The sequence below is a fragment of the Sander vitreus genome, chromosome 21, assembly GCF_031162955.1.
Source record: "Sander vitreus isolate 19-12246 chromosome 21, sanVit1, whole genome shotgun sequence".
NCBI classification, from domain to species: domain Eukaryota; kingdom Metazoa; phylum Chordata; class Actinopteri; order Perciformes; family Percidae; genus Sander; species Sander vitreus.
This window is the reverse complement of record NC_135875.1, coordinates 14919004-14936275: the sequence shown is the minus strand read 5'-3', so window position 1 is coordinate 14936275 and position 17272 is coordinate 14919004. Positions and strand designations below refer to the sequence as shown.

The 17272-nt window shown below is 40.8% G+C and overlaps 1 protein-coding gene across 1 annotated transcript in view; it reads right to left on the bottom strand.

The window, feature by feature from the left end:
* The window catches only part of ankfn1b (ankyrin repeat and fibronectin type III domain containing 1b), a 53019-nt gene extending 45041 nt beyond the window's left edge, over positions 1-7978 (bottom strand). Inside the window, exon 1 of the mRNA XM_078279994.1 lies at positions 7944-7978. The gene's annotated coding sequence lies outside the window, so the exon portion shown is untranslated. The remainder of the gene's footprint in view (positions 1-7943) is intronic.
* Positions 7979-17272: the final 9294 nt, after the last annotated feature.

Genomic DNA, 17272 nt, shown 5'->3' with positions numbered 1-17272 from the left:
AAAATCTGCTCAAAGAAAGCCTTGTTTTCCACTCACCATCTCCATCCAAACCCATGTCTGTGTGTACGTCTCTCTACATGGTGGAGGCCGCTTTTATTTCACTTGGACTGAAGTCTCCCCAATAAAACATACTGATATTTCTTCAAGCTAACAAGCTTTTTCCTTCAGTTGTGATACGACTACATTATCTGAATTGCTCAAAGCGTAATGTTTAATCATTGGTAGCAGTGCGGGTCAATAAATGAGAGGCAATATCATAGCAGTCTGTTGCATAATACCTGATGCACTCTGGAGCCTAATGAATTAGGCTTGCTTCTTATAAAATTGTCTAAAATAACACATCAAAATTACACAATGCGTGACACAGAGCAAATATGTTGATGAGAAAGATAATTCTTCTAGCACCCACATGGGTCCAAAGGAGAGGGAAAGCCTTAAACTGCCAGCGCATTGCCTTGACAAATACATCCTAACAATAACTGCCTCAGCTTCAAGTGCTAATAATCTAATCATAACGCTACATGCCAAAGGAGGGGACTCTGTTATCACCCAACGCACATATTCTCATATGCTGCCCATCCACCCACTATGGTAAACACAGATATTTCCATCTCAGCGCCTTTCCCTCCATCCCCTCAGTTGCACGTCTCTGAGTCACACTCATCTTCCTTTTTCTTTCCCTTTTATTACGTCGCTCTCTCTCACTCCTGTTTTCCACCGAATCGGCACATACAGAGTTTGTCAGGGAAACAAAAATGAGGGAGGAATTTGATGCCTTTTTTCACTTTTGGTTGGCTCCCTGTGGTGTTGGGCTTGATATAGTTCCCTCTGTGTCCCACTTTGCGTTTGATGTTTCCCATAAGGCTGACTCAACATACTGAGACATACAGATGATGGATCTGCAGTCAAATTAATCTTGAAATTGAGCTGACAAGCGCATGGAAGCCAGCAAACTATCAGAGCCTGTAGCTGAAGTACTGAACCACTAGCAGGGGAGGAGCGAAGCAAGCCATACCACAGGACAGTTTTCTCTTTCCAATCGCTTTCGGTTAGGTGGGATGAAATAATGTGATTTGGAGGAAAGTGATCTTGAGTAATTTAATAGCTATCACATAGCAGTCTGTGCAATATAGTACAAGCAGACGTATAAGCACACTACACACCCACAGTATCAGATACTCTACTTCCCAAATCCAAAGTGAGCAGAGGCATTGACTCAAAATGTATTAGTGGGCCACAATCCAGGAAAGACATACAGTAACATAATAATGTTCAAGTGTCTGGGGAGCTGGACTTATCTGATGGTAAAGCCTTATCACTGCTGCTGTTAAAAAAATCTACACAAACCTCACAACAGTCACATAACATCACATGGCATTGCAACCCACTCATAATTCTGCACAGAATCTCCTCATAAAACTTCACATAAGACTCCAGCTGGTCTCCTCTAGGACACAGACAAGCTGATAAAACCTTGTGGAGCCTGGATCTTAAACCCCTGTATCAGTACCCTCTGTATTGTAGAATTGCTGCCGGCCTGTAAGGGTTCATATAGCTCATAGCAATTTTCAGTAAATATGCTATTATTTAAATGAGTCTTAAATAATAGATTGAGTCTGAATAGCTGACAATGAGTCCATGGTTGTGGATCTGTGTGCCAGCCTTAATTCTAACTAACTGAGATTTTTAGAGGCCTGGCCTGTCAGAGGTGGACACCCCTCTGGAATTATGTCCCATGGCCTTGAAACAGCTTTAAACACACACGCATAGGGCACCCCACTTTCCCCCATCAACCCACAATTGAGCACGGCGTCGAGATTCCAATCAGGGTTGTGCCAGCAGACTGAGGGGATTATTTACACTGGAAAGGAGAAGGGAAGCTCGATGAGGCAGAGAGATGTGTGCTGGGTTCTTGCATTTTTATACTTGTGAGAACCAAATGTCTATCTTAGGGACAGAATGTTGAGCAAAATCCTCAAAAGTAAACATTTATCCAGTAAAGAGCTAATTTACAGTTAAAGCTTGGGTTTACAGTTAAAGTTACTTGGTTAAGGAGAAGAGAAAGTTAGTGTTGAGTATATGAGCAGGGAAACACACACACACACACTCACACACACACACACACACACACACACACACACACACGCACACACACACACACACACACACAGTCGTTGGCTTCGCGAACCGTGCTCTCGACCTGGGTTAAATGCGGGTTGGACACTGCTCCGCTTTGGTGAACAGGCGTTTATATTTGGTATGAGAATCCAATCTAAAGTTCAAAATACATTTAAGGGCGTTCTTAACTAGTCTGAAATGTTTTTTTGTGTGTTAGCAGTGTGGGAGATTTAGACGTTCCTGGGGTTAACTGAAGGACAATTCTGTGTGGTCGCCTGGTGAGAAAAAACAGAAAAAAATATAAATTCAAAATGTCTATTGGTAAACCTGAAATGGTGCTGGTGGTTGAAATGCTGAGTTGGCTTGTTTGTACCAAGGGCAGCTTAATCCTGAAATCATATTTGTACAATTGTGAGCCAGCAAACTATGAGCATCCAAAGTGTTGCGATGTTTTTGGGAAAGCTGATCAGATTTTGATGTGTGGTTTCAAATATGGAGGGAGAGGTTTGGTAAAGGATTTAACTTGTTGTGCAACATACTAGTAAGAACTTTCCCCTGAGAACTTTCTCAGCTAATGTGGTTGTGAGGATGGAGTGTTTAAATGTAACATACGTGTGTGTGTGTGTGTGTGTGTGTGTGTGTGTGTGTGTGTGTGTGTGTGTGTGTGTGTATGCGTGTTTTTGTATTTAAAGCCAGAATGGAAAAGGATATGCACTGCTAGTCAGCATAGCAAGTACTCCAAATTAAGCTCGCTTTCTTTCTTTGCATCTCTCTCTGTCTCTCTCACACACACACACACACACACACACACACACACACACACACACACACACACACACACACACACACACACACACACACACACACAATCATGGCCAGGATGCCTTACCAAAACAATGGCTGTCTCTGCCCGCTCAGTTCTTTGGCCTGGCAGCCTGCTCTTGGGAAGTTCTCAAACAACCCAACATCACTGCAGCCAAGCCACATCAAAAAAGCACATGCACACATACAGACACACATGCACGCGCACGCACACACACACACACACACACACACACACACACACACACACACACACACACACACACACACACACACACAGAAAGAGGGATAAATGCTGCTCTTCATATTTGTAAAACACACACTGGATCAACAGTATGGGTACAAACACACGTTGCTGTTGAGAACATGTGTACGCACATACACACTAGATCAACTGTACAAATAGTCACACAGTCAGATCTAGTCTTCTAAGGCTCGCTGAGTTAGCTCCCTCTCCTACCACCATTACCACTATTGTAAATACTCCTCAAAGTATTTACACTTGGATTTCAAAACCCTGGAAAAAAAAGTAGGTGAAAAGAAAAAGGGCTGGAAAAATGAAGAATGTGTTTCACGTCGGTCAGACAGCGGGAACCCTCAGTCCTTATTATGCTTTTGCTAGAATTTGCCTTGGATTGTCCCTCTGGGGAGTGAGATAGAGTAATGTGGTGGGTCTCTTCGCTCTCTGTTTGTCGCTTTCTTCTTTCTTCTTCTGCCTATTTCCAACTGATGCAAAGTGATAGAAAAACATTTTTTTTCATGTTAATGCTCATTGGCATGTTTGCATCTTTACTTGTGCTTGGTAGATAAGCTATATAAGATGTAGCTATTTCTTCTGCTTTTCCTCTCTCATCTGCTGTCCTCTAATCTGAGCCATGAGGCGCTGTGTTTGATCAGCCCCATTCAGGACTTTGTGCACTGTACACTGAATGAAATACATAAAACCTGTGATGTCGCCATGAATTAAATGCTGCTGGGTTTTGGCTCCTGTGTCACCTGTAACCACGGCAACAAGCAGCTACTGCTGGGAGAGAAAGTCCTGCAACTGTGGGGGAAGGTGGTGCTAAAACAACAGCTGGGTCTGAGACGCAGCGTCTTTAGAGTGAAAAGAAAGATGATGGTTATTTCAGCAATAGAGCCGTCTTCAAAGACAAGTCATTATCCACTAGAAAGTGATTTCCACGACAGCTTTTAAAAAAACTCTTATGTAGATTTTCTTGTATAAATAAAAAAGTTATATCTTCAGTGATTGACTGACATGTGCAGGCTACATTTTTATAATTAGAAAGGTATTGTTGCTTTAGATTTCATATTTCTCTAACGTTGTTTTTCAAGTAGAGTGCATTTTTTTCTTAGGTGGTGGGAAAGTTATTCTTCATCTAATTGTCTCTGCCTCTTCTTTTCCAGAAGAGAATATCTGTAAAGTTGTGGAACTGAGAAATTACACTGAACTAGAATATGGTTTTATTATCTAAACAAAACCAAGTCAGGCACATTGCTGAAGAACAAATATCCCCTCATACACACACACACGTACACAAACACACACACACACACACGCACACACACGCACACGCACACACACACACACACACACACACACACACACAAAGTGCGTTTCACTATCTTTGTGGGGACCCGTCATTGACATAATGCATTCCCTAGCCCCTTACCCTAACCTTAACCATCACAACTAAATGCCTAACCTTAACCCTTACCCTAACCCTAACCATAACCTAATTCTAACCCTATTCCTAAAACCAAGTCTTAACCCTCAAACATCCCTTTAAAGTTGTAGGATCCAGCATTTTGGCCCCACAAAGCTGTCCGGACCCCACAAGTATACTGTATTCCCGTTTTTTGTACCCCATGAGTATAGTTAAACAAGAACACACACACACACACACACACACACACCTACAGTACGTCACCCCATATGAGAACAATTACATGGCCTGCTCCTGTGAATAAATAAGTCTAATCAAGTTCTCTCTTCCCTGACATCCGTACCTAAATCCCTTGCTCTATGAAAAACGCAAAGCATCCCCCAGCCTCCAAGACACCCTTAGTTCCCCATCCTTCCATTATTCCTTCCTTCCTGTACTGTCTGCACCCAGCATAAGTAGGAAAGAAAAGTAAAGTGAGTGTAAAAGTTTTTTTACAAGATTTCATGAGCACAAAGCACTTCACAATTATAGAGGTAAAGGGACTAAAACATAGTAAGAGCATGAGTGCGGATAAAAAAAGGGCAAACTGAGAGAGAGAGAGAGAGAGAGAGAGAGAGAGAGAGAGAGAGAGAGAGAGAGGAGCCACAAAGTCAAAAGCCCAATCATAAAGCAACTAAGAAGCCCAAGGTCTTTAATTTAGGTGTTAAAATCAAAAAACGAAAACTGTGACAAAATAAATTCATCAACAACAGCAAAAAAAGAGAGGTAAAAAGGCAATTTGAAGCTCTATAAAATCTCGAATGTCTTAAAAATTCAATGAAACGTGTGAAAAATGTGTTCGCCCTGCTTTGTGTAGGAACCCACTTGACGGGGATGAAGATATCAAAATAGGTGTAATGTGAGACCTTTTAGTACACCTGGTAATAAGCCTGACAGAGGGAGTCTGAACCACTTGTAAATGATCCAGTGATTACCTGCTATGACACGTAAAAAGAGAATTGCAGTGGTCCAAGTGGGACAAAATAAAGGCATGAATGATCATCTCCATCTGGAGGAACAATGAGCCAGAGTTTAGCAATATTCCAACTGTAGGTAAGAAGAAGAACAGCTGAAATCCTTGACATGGAGCTCAGGAATAAGAGAATGTTGGATAGCCTGTCAGGACAGAAATAAGGAAATATTTGATCTGCATTAAGATGCAGAAAATGACTGACCATATCTGTACAATCCTTTATGGTTATATTAATCATGTTGCTGACATTTGATGAGACTGACTGTTATTGACATAGTCCTAATCATCCTACCAATGAGCAGAAGGCAGAATAGGTACCAGAACAGAGAGGAAGTGATTGTTAATATGGTGGATGGACAGATAATACAGATAGGATATTGAAGAACAGACAAATAATTAGTCTCTCTCTCTCTCTCTCTCTCTCTCTCTCTCTCTCTCGCTCACACACGCACGCACGTGCGCACGCACACACACACGTATGTAGGTTAATGGTTATCTTGAGATGAAAAAAATGAACATAGATGTGTGTGAAATTCACTGTGAATACTGTTTTCCTGTTTACCCCACTGTGCCTGTTCATTTATGCTCATACATGTGTTTCCGCTTGCATAAATAAATGTGTGGCAGAGTAAACTGAACACTCTTCTCCTTCCCTCTTTTTCTGGGGAAGACTCCTGTTACTTGACATCCCGTGATGATATACTGTATAGCTTGTCTCCTGGCAACAGATGTCTGCCATTCTGGCACATTGAGCACTTACTGGGCCAGCACACCTGGTACATCAGACACATCAGATATGACAAAAAAGGAGTATACATTACATCTATGATGCTCGATGGTGTTTTAAGCCCCCAACGTAGACTTGCTGCGACCGTCGACTAACCTTAACCCTAACCCTAGCCTATTCATTCTTTTTCTCACGTGAATAGGGTAAACATTTTAACCTTTAGATATCACCATGAAAATTACTGAGTTGATTACTTACATCAAGACAAACCAAAAAATGTATTACAAGTTTTTTTAAATTGTTTGTTAACATGGGCAATTAGTCTGTGCTAATTTGCATAAATACCACAACAGATCTAAACATTGGATACAGCCAGGTGAAAATGTCTTGTTGAATCTTGTTGACATATAACAGTAAAAGACGTAAAGGTGCTGTAGGTAGGATTGGGAAGATCCAGGACTTTTTGAACATAAACAATTTCTCAGTCCCTCCCCCCTTTCTGCTAAAGACCAAAATGTTCTCCTAAGCCCCTCCCCCCATAAGGGAGAGTGAATGTGTGTGCATGAGCAGTGATTGACACGCAGTTAGACACTGGCCATGATTGGTGCATCTGAACAGGGAGCGGTGGATTTTTGCAAATCGCACTACAGGCTGTAGGTGGTGCCAGAGGAGCCAGATTTTTTTTTTTTTATTACCTGCTTCATGTAGTTCTACTAGAACATAGGGTCAGTTGCATCTTTAATGTTAAGGTCTGATTGGAACCCATTTAGGCTACTCATGAGCATTAATACATAGAGGCAGGAAGAAGTACTTTAAACCAGCCTTTATTAATTATTATTGCAGAGATGGGGTTTGGGGCTGGGACTGTTTCTCTTCTGCATTCTCCTTACCCTTGTCTCCTGTTCTTCCCACTAACACTCATTGAAGCTTCATTTCAATTCAATGGTATAGCTTTCTAAGAACGACAGCTAGCAGAAAATAAATTATATAGTCATGGGTAAATTGGCTTATTGGTCCAAAGTGAGGCATCCTGAAATATCTTGGACTGGAATTAAGAGAGAAAAAAAATGGATAAACACCTCCATTGTCATTTCAAGTATCCATTCACACAGACAAACTCTATAGGTGCACAGACCATGCCTGTTGCACTGCTGATAGGAAGAAACAGACAGGAGAGAGATGTGTTGGAAAGAAAAGTATGGGTCTCCATTGCTTTGGTTGCTGAGCAACTATCTATCTCTGTCTATCTCAAATACCTAAAGACCAAATCCTTGGTTATTTTATGGCTACGAGTAAGATATAGGCTTAGTGGTTAACAGCGTTGTCTCACAGCAAAAAAGCTCCTAGGTGTGAATCACAAATCCACAGAAGATGTCATTCTCAAGATATCACATGGCAATGTCACGTTTAGTTGTTGTTGCCACGTTAGCAAGAGATCATGGTGGCAACAACCATTGGTGGGAGAACATAAAGATTCTGGGAGCCATTGATTTTCAACGAAAATGTCTTCGTCTCTGGTCTCTTTTGCTGTTTTCTTGAAATAAAATAAAGACAAACGAGAGGACTGTATACAGGCAGGTAAAGGGATGGGACTTACTTCTTGTGCTGATTCTCCTTTCGGTCAGCAGAGCCCAGACTCTAGAAATCAGAGAAGAATAACAGACATTACAATCACCATCTAAGACAGAAATAGTATGGTTCTCCATCCTTAAGTACTCTCTTGTAGAGAGCATGCCTCAAAACTATAGGTCAGAGAGCATAGTATACATGTACATACAGTATATATGTACTGTATATAATACCAACAATTTCACTTGTATTTTGTTACATTCATGTATTCAATGTGACCTACAGTAATGTATTTCTCAACTCTCCCACTAATCTGGACATCTACCTTTAAAGTAACACCAATCAAATGAGCAATGCCACCCTGGGAGAGCCAATTACATGGGTAATGACCTTGTAATGTGAATGTGATAGAAGACAAGAGTGAGTGAGAGACAGGTTTAAAAGCCATTTCCCTGATGATGAAAACAACTGAGTTCAGAAACTCCAGATGCATAAAAAAATACGTCCTGCCAGCTCTGCTCAACAAGGGGCCGTTTGAATACATCCCTCTGGCAGAGCCAACTTATTAGGCACACATGCACAGAACACACACACTGACACAAAAACAAACCTACAGTATACACAACGGTGCAGACACACACATAGTATCCCCCTGCCGTCAGTATCTCCTGGAGGTGTTTAGCCCTTAGTGGTGACACAGCTGAGACAGACAGTAGCGCACACAGGAGAAACACAGACAGTCAACACATACACATAACCGGCCTTAGGCTGGAGACATTTGCAGAGTGAAATTCTGTTGCTGTTTTGCATATTTATATAAGGTGGGGGAGGGAGGCAGCCATGCTCCACCATCAAAATAAAACAGAAGAACCAAACCACATGACAATAGCTCAACAAATGGAAAGATGCTTCTCCAGGAACTCATATTATTGGAAGGTACAAAGCGGCACGACCTGAACATGCAACACCGAGGCAGATGGTGTGGGTTTTTAACAGTTATTTAGTACAATGATGATAGAAATGAATAAGAAAAAATTGCTTGGTAATTATATATTATATAATCCTATCAATCCGACACCATTTAAGTCATAATTTGACTGTAATTTACATTGTTGTAGGTCACATCATATTTTAAGATGTGAAACATCTTATTTTATTTAACATTTTATTTATTTAAAAAGAGGCTGTGACACACAGGTTAATGAGCAGTAAGCCAACATCTCCTGCATGGACAGCAGAATACCAAGTTATAACCAACCAGTCTGATAGATTTAATAAATGTGTTTGTGTGTTGTTTTTAGCAGCTTGTTGTCGTTTGCAAATAAAATCATAAGATCGGCAGAACATTACCAAAATATCACACAGATGGGCAAAGTGAACTTCAAGGTCAGGAAAATATTATATATATATATATATATATATATATATATATATATATATATATATATATTGGTTGTTGCGCCGCCACGAAAATAGGGCCCAATGTCTCCAATTTTATCAGTGGAGCCATTAATGATGTATGTTTATGATGTATGTGTGATGTCTGTAAGCTACTGGGACCTTGAATTTCCCCTTGGGGATCAATAAAGTATCTATCTATCTAATGGACATCTACTGGTGTTCAGTGACTTTGATGCAGGCGCTTTTCCTATGATTCTCCAAAGTGATTAAGTGGTATAGTACGGCGAGTGTATCCTTAAAAAAGAAGTGAGAAAAAGCCATTTCCTCCCTTTGAATCTAAAACTAAACATCAGAGAAAACGGTTGTTCTGAGTTCTGATGTGCTTTTATGTGAGCAGTGCAATGACATTTTGAACAGCAAGTGACTCCTCTACTCTGGCGTTTTGAGTGTTTGTGTATGTGTGTGTGCTTTGATGTGTGCTGTGCAGTGACATTTTGACCATCGTTGACTTTTCTGTGCGTTTAAGTCCGCATATGAGTTTCATCCTCCTGGTGGGGACAGGATAGGCCATACGGCGTGACTGACCTTTCACCTGCCAGCTCCCCCATAGTGCCCTCAGGTAGTGCCAATCTGCCATGGGGATGAGAGCAGGTGGGTGTCCTTTATGTGAAATACAGGTCTGTGGGGGGTTGAAGGAGCACTATTTTAGAGCCACCATTCAGGCTGAAATAATGACCGCATCAAAGCATGAATAAACACACGATTAACAGCATGGTTCTGGAAATTCATGGGAATTATTTAGGTATTCACTTCTGTCAAGTGTTTCTTTTTTAAATTGTGCCATAACAGAACATTACTGCATCCTGGAGGTTGATTAGGATTTATTTTGAAGAACCCATAGAAACATTTATGATCTAACAAACCCTTTTGTGACAGTGCGTCATGCACATTATCTTCTGCCAAACAGAAATGAGAAGTTATGGAAGCAAGCTTCAATTCAAATTCTGTAAATGGCATTAAATGAGTTTTTGCCCGTTTGTACACCAGCCTCTCACAAACTTAGTTCAAGGTGTTCCTGCAACTTGCCATCTGCATCCTTTCACCTCTGTCCACTTGTATTCACGGAAAGCATCACTAAAAAATCGTACAAAAATCAAACCAAGATTAACAGCTCATGTGCAATCTCAGCTCATACAAAACCGCTCTCTCTCCACGCATCTTTTACTAGGCATGTTTCCATAGACAACGGTAGCAGGAGACATCACACCTGACGACCATAGCTATTGTTAATACCTTAGTCAATTATCCTAATGATAGTGGGGAACATATGGGAGACAATTAGCGTGCTTTACGTATCAAGTGTAGCACATATTTGTATATTATGTGCAAATTAATTTTAAAAATCAGGAAAAAATGACCATATGGAAGGGATTATATGGCTCTAACAATAATAAATACATAATAATCAATTAGTCAGTCCTAAAATAATTCATCAGATTCCAGTTTTATCCACAGGCTTAAGTTTACATCGTTCTTAGTGTGTGCATAGACACAGGTGCGTGAATGCATACCTTTACAGCAGGTACCCAAAAAAACGTGGCATTCCCTCACAGCTGTGAAATTACAGACACAATATATGCTGCATTCAAGCCAAATGCCTTTAAAAGCATAATCTGTTTAACATGTCTTTCTTCAAATACTGTCTCACGAGCAAACAAAAATACATAAGAAGTAATCCACACATAAAAACAATATCATATTTGTCAGAATACCTTCACTTTGTGTCCATTAATTCCAGCACACACAAATACATGTTGAGTCCAACCCAGCGAACCCAGTCGGAGAACGTTACTCCACTCTCCCTGTCTTCTTTTTCTCTTGCTTTCAAAAACCCCAAGCCCTCACTTTGGTGTTCCAGCGGTGGCTCTAATTGCAGTTCACCTGTCCAACTTCAACTCTTTCGTTCCGTTTTCCCTCCCTTCCTATCAAACTCTCTCTCTATTTTCCTCTCTTTCCGTTGGTCACACGAAGGTTTGTGAAGCTTGCTCTGATGGCGGCTGCTACCGCCACTGACTTGTTGTACTTTAATTGTGGTTGCTAGGCGATAAGCTTCTCCAATTCTGCACACAGTGAGAAGGGGAGGACAGGAGAGGAGGGGTGGGGGCTAAGTGAAAGAATAGGGAAGGGGGGGCGGGGGGGGGGAAATGCTCATTATAGACACAGTAGCCTGAAGAGAATGATCAGCGGGAAGAAGGGGGAAGGTTTACAGGAGGGGAAGAAGTTGTGCAGATGAGAGACATGGATGGATGGAGAAGAGGAGACTTCACATAGCAGGTGCACTTCCTTGTTTTTGCTCTGGGACCTTGTGCAGCCTGGAGCACTTAAGCAGGAGCAATCCTCACTTTGAGGATTTGCTATAATACGTAACTGGACAAGCATTCAGAGAATTTTTGTACACACATTTACTCAAAGCTATGTCACTTGTTTCTGCTTGTGCATCAAATACCTTTGTTTTATATCTTTTGTTTGGGTTGGTCTTAGCTTTCCACTCATTAAAAGCAGGAACATTGTTAGCCTTGTTTTCCAAATATGTTTGAAAGGACATTCAGACCTAGAGTCAGCAGTAAATTAACAAATAGCTAATTATGAGATTGAGCCCAAAACTCCTGGTGCTAATTATTGTCTTTGATGCACACAGGTGTGTAAAGTGGACAGCACAAATTAGCTTTTGTGTGTGTACTACATTATGTATTTACTAAAATATGTACTTCGAATGGAATCCCATGCCATTGTCGCAGTTGTCAGAATAATAAAAGCTTTATATGATATACATTGATATAAAGTGAGCAAAAGCAAAATTATGGCACATGTTATTTCGTTGATTATGCAAGAATAGCAGCTACAGGGGTTGACACTGAAAATGGATATTTGAACAAGATTCCACTTTTACATACAGCTTAAATATATAGTGATGCTTCTCTCTAACCCTAACAGAGTTCTACTACACAGTCATACTGACCACTAAAGTGACACCACGAGAGTGAATGAGTTCAGTCTCTTCATATAATATAGATATAAGTAACGCACACCGACGGCTGTGTTGCACACACTGGCTCCATATGCATTCCTCTTTTTAATTGAGATGACGTTTCGGCCCTCATGCCTTCTTCAAAATCAACCGTATCAATGATGTTAATAATCAGACAAAATTTATATTACATAGAAACATAATTGCCTTTTGTGATGGCTATTCACAACCTGACAGCTATTACTGTTAACACATTACTGTTGAACTGGAACTGTTTCACACATAAAGCTGACTCACATGGGACCTACGGTATTGACCTGTGACATCCTCGAGACGAGCCCTTTACATAAGATGTGGGCATGAGAAATAACAAATTCAGTATTTTCTTCTTTTAATATAAATGATCTGTAAATATTCTATTCTAAGTCATTCAAACTGAAAGAGGGTCTTATATGGTAGCCTCTGGTACAGTGCTACAGTAAAGCACACATGCATTATATGTATTTTGGTCCAATATGACTAAAGTTTAAATTATTGTGTGCTGAACAGTTTATGAGATCAGCAGCCGAAAATGTTGACGATGATCAGTGCATGGTTATGACCAGTAAGCAAATCCTGCTTCCTCGTACAGTAACAGCCCACACGCTCAGACTTTTAGATCTGGTGGATGTCAATATAAATTAATTTAGTCATGAAAACTACATTGTGCTTAGTGGCTGGCAACCTTTAGTGTGACTGTGGGTAACTGCTGTGGGCGAGGCTCTGTGTGTATATGTGCACATACTGTATGTGTTGGCATGGTTTATAATGACTCACTGTGTTTTCAGTGTCTGGCTGTGGGCACACACAAATCTCTGCCACCTCATTGTCCAGTGAGCGAGTACTGTGCAGCCTGAGCACATTGAGAACATTACTCATATCTGGTGGAAATGTCAAACATGGTGCCACTGCTCTGAAAGGACATTCAGGAAATACTGTCATACTCTCTTTTTTTAATCATATCATTTCTACTTATGTCCATCCATCCCTCTATTCACCCACGCTTTCCACAAGTATAAAATCCACCTGCCAATTTCTCTGGCTGAGACTAGAGGAGATGCGGGCACCCAGCATGCACCACTGGAGGGCCACAGCAGGTTGTCCCAACACCTGTCAGTCAGGAGAAGCTTCTAATTATAACTCACACACAAGTATGCACACATCCCAATACATACAAATGCACACCCACACACACCCACACAAATTCTCATAAATGCACACATCAGCACACATATTTAGAAACTTCCTTGAAGGGCTCTCAATGGGTTCCTGGTGGCCTTTCAGTGTATCCTCCCTATACATGCTCCTGGGAGGAGAGTGTGACAGCTGGCTTCAGGATACACACTATGCACTGCAAAGCCTCCCAACAACAACAATGTAATAATGCTACCGCCAACAATAATAATTGCAACTTATTAAAGTGAAATTATATATATGATCATTAAACTGTTAGACTTTAACTGTGACCGTTCATAATAAATATTATACAGTATATATCTGGAATAGAAAAATGTTCCACTGACTTGCTAGACAAATATATTTTGCCGTTGGAGGAGCTAAGGAAAAAAAAACATGCAAATTTGTCTCCAAGTATAAGTAAAAAGATATTTATTAATATAAAACACAGACGTAGAGCTTATCATTTTTGGCAGTGCAACTTAGACAAAACATTACATCTTTGAGATACAAGTCTTCCAACACTGTGTCCAACTAGCAACAATTGACCAGTAAATGTGCCAAACTGTGAGTTTTATGACATTTACAGCTACCTGCTGTCTTTTTTGCATTAACAGGCTCAGTGCATTTTCACTGCTTAAACAATTGCCAGATTAGTTTGGACTGAGGGCAACATGCTGTGTGCTGTGGTAACAAAGCCCAACCCAATTATAAACAATCAACAGCAGTCAACTGGGTTGGAGAGAGAGAAAAGGAAAGGCGAAAGAGATCGAGAGATATAAAGAAAAGAAAATAATTTTAATTTAAAAAAATTTAATCAAATGGGAGAAAGAAGGAAAATAAATTAAAAGTATGTAGAGTAGTTATTGGTGTAATTATACTCAGACTTTAAAATATATAGTCAGTGTTGGGAAAAATCAAATCACCACAAAGTGAGTTTTTATAAGCCAAAGGGTTTGTGGGCGTTTTTAACAGAATACAAACAGTAATATGTTCTATAAATATAGAACAAAAATGAATGCAAGACTGATGTCGAGTTTACATAGGATGTGAACGTTGTGTTTTTCTTTCTTTCTTTCTTTCTTTCTTTCTTTCTTTCTTGCCTGTGCAAAGCCATTTTCCACTGTGGCGTTAGACAGAATTAATAGGGCTCTTAAAAACTCAGACACTTCTGAGGCAAACAAAAAAGTGGGAAAGAAAACAGATGACAAAGGAGAGCTGACAAACATACATGACATCAATAGGAAAACAAATGGACAGAGAGACTGGGAGGCCAACAGGAAGACAGTACAAAGGGAGACAGCTAGCTAGACATTTACAGGTGGGCAGGTGTATGCAAAAAGAGAAAACTACAAGATGACTGAAAGAGAATTTGGCATCACATATGCATGTGCCGAGCTTCCTGATTTCACTGACCAATCAAAACATGTCAACAGCGCTGGGTGATGAGAGAGTGACAGGGCGGGTCTTCTCTCCCTCTGTCTCCAGTTTTACAATGTCATTATTTGTACAGGACTCCCCCTCCAAAGTATTGTGGTCTGGGGACCAAAGGGACCAAAACATGGCTTATAAATCAACACAGCAGAGAGTGACTATGGATATTTACCCATAAATCACTGCGGCGGAGCCACCTACAATCAGACTAATGGGGCTGGAAGACGTGCTGTCATCCAAGCCATGATGTCACCAAGCCTGAGCCTGTGGGTGTTGATGTTGGTGGTGGGTCTCTGGTTCTGTGTGTGTGTATGGGGGGGATGCCTGCATATGTGGCTGTGGGTCTCTAGCTGTGTGCGTGTGTAGGGGGGTTGTCTGAGTATGTGGTGGTAGGTCTACGGCGCTGCTTGTGTAAGTGTCTGTGGTGAGTGTGTGTGTGTGGTGTATGTGGGAGGCGGGATGTCTGTTTATATGGGTTTGTGTGTATTGGGGTGGTCAGTATATACTTTCATCATGTCTCTGCATTTATGTACGTTACATTGGTCTATACACACACGCACGCACGCACGCACACACACACACACACACACACACACACACACACACACACACACGTTGGTCTTGTGGTTAGTGCTGGCTTACAATGGGTGTGGGATTCCATAGAGAATATCTAAACAAGTAGAGCGGTTAGCACGGGTCTGCCACGTTTCCACACAATGGCGCTCATTGACATAAATAACTGGGGACTTTGTGAAATGGGACACCCATTAACTTCTCCTCCGCAGATAATTGCCCATTAGATCTTGGAAGAGCAGTGGATTGAGAAATAACTCAACTCTGTCACTGACATTGTGAAAAGGGGCCTGGAATCCGTTAAAATGGGTTGGCTTTTCGTATAATCTAGCCAAGCACTTGGATTATCAACAAAGAAAACGATGGCTTGTTGTAGGAGCTGTGCAGTCTGTGCCTTTGCTTAAGCTTTGCTTTAAACATGGAAAATATGATGACAACAAGAGGAAAAGAATTTAAAGAAGAAGAGAACTGCAAATTATAAGAATAGAGAAATACAAGAGAAAAGAAGAAATTATTGGAGAAGAAATTGAAAAATATTGTTGTGAAAGAAACAGAAGCAGAATAGTTAAAAAAAAATAAAAAATGTCGGTAAAAGAATTAAAGAAAAGTAAGAAGTTCCTAGCACTTTTTCACAGGGTTGAGCTACATTTCTGAAATATGCATGTAGGCAATTACAGTATGATGACTAATAAACGCCCGCAATGCATCCAGAACTGATGTCACTCATGACGTACAAATTGTACTCATAGACAACCTTCCCCTTTGATGAATCACAACAGAGTAACATGACTCATTCATAAAATCAAATATCTCCTGCCTACATCCTTCAGAACGAACCACACGCAATACTATAAACAGTCAACTCGCAGCAACACAGGGTGAGTCAATGTTGACGTCAGATATGACATTGATAATAATCAACATTAACCGTAAGGATCAACGCGGCGATGCATGTATGAGGAGGCTGAACTATTATAGATCCCGGTGGTGGATATTCTACCGTGTGTCACACAATGCACATCATTTATAAAGTCATGACATTGTGAGACAGAGAATTTAAAATTCAAGGTTTGCTGCTTGGTGACGTCTGCCTTCTTTATGTTCACACACACACACACACACACACACACACACACACACACACACACACACACACACACACACACACACACACACACATTCACTCCACCTCTCCACCTACATATGCCAATAGCCATTGCTCTATTTATTTTCCCTCATTAATTTTAAATGGCCCATCCAGACGTTACTGTGGCCCCTGCTTTTAATCATTGGAGAGAGCTCGGCGCTCTCTTCGTCCTCTTTGATGTCCCCCAGTCAGTCCGCAAGCCAATGTCTCTCCTCCCTTCCCTTTCTGCTACTGCAAACAGCTGCCCGCTCCGCCACACTTTGCAAAGCTCTTTTCAGATTGAGTCATACATCTATCAAAATACTGTAGTAAGTATTCAGATCTCTATTTAATTGCCAGGGGTTAAGTGCATTGATGGAAAGGGCAGCAATATCCACATAAATAAATCAAGACAGTAGCAGTGCATGTGACTAGAATATTTACTTTTCACTAATATGCAGGTGTATAGGAACATTTGTAAGACCCTAGCTCAGCTTCAGGTGCCCACGGTATGAATTACAAAAGTGATCAAGCTGGAGTCATTTTTTTTTTTCAAAACTGTCTAATGGAGCTCAGCGAA